The sequence below is a fragment of the Brassica napus genome, chromosome A6 (assembly GCF_020379485.1).
Source record: "Brassica napus cultivar Da-Ae chromosome A6, Da-Ae, whole genome shotgun sequence".
Lineage (NCBI taxonomy): Eukaryota > Viridiplantae > Streptophyta > Magnoliopsida > Brassicales > Brassicaceae > Brassica > Brassica napus.
This window is the reverse complement of record NC_063439.1, coordinates 12,058,561-12,063,277: the sequence shown is the minus strand read 5'-3', so window position 1 is coordinate 12,063,277 and position 4,717 is coordinate 12,058,561. Positions and strand designations below refer to the sequence as shown.

Sequence of the window (4,717 nt, the reverse complement as noted above, 5' to 3'; positions counted from 1 at the left end):
GCTCGTCGATCAAAGAGACAAACTGTACAAAGGCAACATAAGAATTTAAAAACTTTTACACCACTTTAAAAAAAAAAAAAAAAGGGTGGTAAAAACGTACCTTTGCGCGGTGTCCCGACACTAGACTCGATCCTCCTTGTTGAGAAGATTCTCCATTGTTGCCCCTGGTGCATCTCCTCTTCTGATCTTTCGGGGGAGCAACCGGAGTAGCACTGGGAGCACGTAGAGCCAGAAAAATCCCTCTTCTAGATGGAGGAGGAGGCACCGACTCGGTGGCTTGCTCCTTATCATCCGTCGGCACCGGCGTCGTAGACGAACCAGAAGGTTGCGCCAGAACGTCCACTCCTACCTGAGCTTCGGCGCTCGGTAAAACCTAGACATCGAGCTCGGGAGTTGGGACAACAGTTGGGGCAGAAAGAAACAAAATCTCAACGTCAGACCCCTTCTCAGCATTGCGCCACGCCACCTTATCTCTAAAAGAAAGGAAGCCGGCCGGTGCCCCGTTGGAAGGAAGCGGGTCTGGCGTGGTGGCAAGAGGGGCGGCGTTGCTCATCTCAACGTCACAATCTTTCTTTTCGCCTTGGGGAGAAGACATCTTGAGAATGAAAGCTTAAGAGAGAAGTCAGAGAGAATCAAGAGAGAGGTGAAGGTGTGAAGAAAATAAAGGATGAGAGCTCACTACTTATAGAAACATGAACAGGAAGCATCCTTTCAAAAAAAAAAAAGCATACATCCCTAACCATGGATTCCGATTTCTTAAAAATATGCAACTCGCGCGCAAGAATCGTCTCCGAAGCTTGCAGGCTAGGGGCTAACTGTTGAGGTCAAAAATGGTTATCTCGAAATCAATGGTTAAGGATACTATTTCGGGAAAGTTTTTCATAAAGATTTCGATTTTTAAATACTTGGAAAGACTTATCCGAAACACCAAAACGATCAGTCGTCTAAAAACATGCTCGGAGCAACCAGACCGAACTCACAGACAGCTCAACGATCGTCGAGTGGTCGGCCCAAGCAGGCCACTCGACGATCCATCGAATCACTCAACGATCGTCGAGTGGTCGACCCAAGCATGCCACTTGACGATCGTTGACTGATCCGACCATCGAACCACTCGACGATCGTCGAGTGGTCGGCCCAAGAAGGTCACTCCGACCATCGAACCACTAGACGATCGTCGAATGGTCTGTCCCGAAAAGCCGATCCAACCCGAAACTGTCGGGACGACACCAATTCATGCACTCTCTTCTAAACCTCGATAAGACCTCTTACGAACTACGGCTATACTGTCCCTTACTCCTAAGTGGAGTTGTCGTCGAGACATTACGATAAAAACTGCGGTAACTTATTCGAAAATCGTAATAAACGAGATAAGTCCAAAAACGGCCAAAAGAGACCTAAAATGGGTCTAAGAGCCCACTTACGATTTTATTCGGTAAAAGCCCATCAGTACTACGACTGTTTATATTTATTTATTTTTTTGTCATCGTTTATATTTTATCCGCGAGAATGGATAATTACGAAGATCGAGGAAAATAGAATATTTCCGAAAGATGCTAAAGTCGGCCAAAGGGCATAACAGTAAAGCTTAAACCGACCTTGGAGGGAGTATATAAGGAGTTCTAGGCGAGAGGCACAAGGAGATAACTTTTTTAGAGCAAACTTAGCACTTAGAGCATTTAGGCAACTTTCTGTTTTTGTTATTTCGAGCTGCGACTCAACTAGGTTTTGCAATCTTAGGTTGTTAGAACTAGGATTCTCGCCGGCAATTCTCATAGCCGAGGTTTCTACCTTATTTTAACACTCATACGCGAATTCGGAATAAGACTCTTCTTGCTCTTTTTTTACGATTTCTTATTTCTTTTCGTCTTTATTTTCGTGTTCTGATTGCTTGGCGTGTGGTTTAGCAGATATTCGGGATCTCTGGGAAATTAGGGTTTTCCTAACTTTTCTAATTTGAAAGGAAATCGACGGTGTGAATTTTGGTTCCTACATAATATATATATCCCGCAGTTACACTGTTTATTATACATGTCATCATTTATACTTTGTTTTGAACCACTTATCGTAGTTATTTCACAATATGTGTTTCTTTTATACAAACCGCAGTTAAACCGTACCATATTATCTAATCTGATTGTCTTGCACCGCTTGGTGTTACCATAGAGCCATAAGTGTGAAATCAGAAAGATATAACAAAATAAATAACATTTTGAGGATGTGAGTTTGTTTCATATTCTTCGAAGTAGGAATGGACAAACAGATGCGCTAGCAAAAGAAGCAAGACGAAAAAGATATATTTTTTTCCATATAGATCAAACACGGACATACGGAGATGCTCCTCGGATAATCAGCTCGTCTACCACCACTTGATCTAGTATAAATGGATAGTTGACAAAAGAAAAAAAACAAAAAATTACTTTCAACGAAAATCAGACTAAACATTTTTTTTAACTTTTTCACCTGATTGACAAGAGAAATCGATAATTGGAGTAAATGTCACGTTTTACTCTACAATCTAAATTATTAAAACAGAAGTTCGTAACCCTGATTTTTTCTAAATAATTATATTTCCATGCCGCTGATATTAACCCTATACATTCACTAATTTTTAGAAAAGGCTTTCACGCCATAATACATAATGATCGGACAAGCCCATTGACATTTGTTTGACCCAATAATTACAGTTGTATCTCTCTAACGATGAAATGGGATTCATCTTTCGTATCACCACAATTCCAGTATCTGCATGAAATGGTTTAAATAAATTAGAAAACTGAGATTGTTAAATCAAGTGCCAAAATATAATTGAATTAAAGATTACAAATCAGAACTTTTACAAAACCTAAGTAATGTATTTGTTGAACACATCACTAAACAGGATCTTATGTCTTACATGAATTAGATACAACTATAAAATCATTCGGTTTAGCAAATGAGGCGTTTTGATCTAAACTAATACCAAAACATATTATGTAGGGTGAAAATCCACGCTCCATGCAAAAGGCTGTCTTTCTACTGCATTTCTAATCCTATATGTTCTATATTAATTTCATCTCGTGGACTAATCATATAATAATTCATTATTATAAGAGTTAAAAATTGTATAGTAGTTTACTAACCTTGTGTTGTTGCTGTTGTTCAGTAAGTGTGTTGTTTTCTTGAAATTGCAGGCTGAGTATCTCAGGTCTACAAAAACCAAAGTAGACAATCTCATTATTTTGCATAACATATAGAGATGAAGCTGAGTTTGTTTTCAGGATTGCATAAAAACATACCAGTTTTCTTTTTATCTCCTTGACGGTATGATAATGATCAAACACATGTGTATTACCTCAAATGTGAACATAGTGTAAATAAATCAGAAGTTGTGAACTTAAAAAATATAAACAAGGACCTTTAATATTTGGCTATATGTTTTAACTCACTACTTTGGTCTCGCTATGTATCATCGCCTCTGAGCCTTTCTCTCTTTTCCTTGGATCTCATGAACAACAGTGAAATCATTTTAAAAAACTTATAGTTAGTACATTTATATGAAATGCACCATCCTATGTAATTCATCAACGTAAACACAAAAGCTGATACTAAAGAATATAGATAAGTAATATCATTCTAACTGACATATTCAAAAATAAAGTTGTCAGACTAACCAGCTTCGAGTCTAAGACAAACTATAGTCTGAAATTAATTAAGTCTCAGCCATCAGCTTTTAAGCGACCCAATACAGAGAAACAAGTGGTATTCCTTGAAGATAATAAACCTAAAATGAAACTATTTTAACTCAGAAAACTGTAATTGCACAATCAATCAAAGGTAAGCATAAACATTGATAACATAGAATACATGAGAAAACAGAACTCAATAGTAACCAATACCCACATAAACACTAATTCAAAACAAAACCATAAACACAGACATAAGCAGCTTCAAATAGGATATCCTAAACAAAATAATATAGACGACATGAAACAGAGAGTAGCTTCGCTCAAATCTATACCCGACATTGCTAAAAAGAACAGAGTAATAAAAACACTTTGCTTTGCTGGAGACCTTACTCTGATTTGAATCTTCTTAGAAGTGATTTGGTTGGCCTTCTCTGTCGAAATTAGTTTAACCCGACACAAATGTTATTACATCCCAGAAATTCCCAATTGACCATTGATTCCTAACATCTGAAAGTGAAGACCATGTTCATGAAATCCATCAGGCGCAGAAGAAAATATCAAATACAAACCGAACATAAGCTATAACATCAAAATAAAAACCAAATCCGTACCTTTTTAATACGATTTCGCCATGGATATCATCTTTGTGACTCGTGAAAGGACTTATAAGCCATTTCGATGGATCGTGAAGGAAAAAAAACTAAATTTCCCCTCTCGAATCGTTCTTTGACTCTTTTTTTTTTTTTGTAGAAACGTTAACCTAACAAATTTTTTTCTTACGCTAATTAGTTAACTTTCTAAATGGGCCGGCTGTTAGATATTCAGGCCATCAATCTATCATTCTATCTTTAGGCCCATTATCTTCATAAAATAGATTTTTGGAGGTTGAAATATGTTTTTTGCTGTTAAGAGTTAATATAATTATGAAAAGGAGTTAATATAATTATGAAAAGGAGTTAATATAATTATGTTATTTATATATATCACTTTTTCATAATTAATATAATTTTTAAATATATTTTCACATTAATAAGAAATAAAATTTTAAT

The 4,717-nt window shown here is 36.8% G+C and overlaps 1 long non-coding RNA gene across 2 annotated transcripts; it reads right to left on the bottom strand.

Annotated features, from left to right (window-relative positions):
- Positions 1-2,480: 2,480 nt before the first annotated feature.
- On the bottom strand, positions 2,481-4,441 carry LOC106351680. 2 transcript variants are annotated; one of them, XR_007314291.1, is made up of 6 exons: positions 4,280-4,441; positions 4,059-4,175; positions 3,429-3,763; positions 3,279-3,334; positions 3,123-3,189; positions 2,481-2,745 (listed from the first exon to the last, which is right to left on the bottom strand). It is a non-coding gene; the product is annotated as an uncharacterized LOC106351680 (long non-coding RNA). The 2 variants fall into 2 exon arrangements; XR_001271361.3 differs by having other exon boundaries at positions 3,429-4,175.
- Between the last annotated feature and the right edge of the window lie 276 nt (positions 4,442-4,717).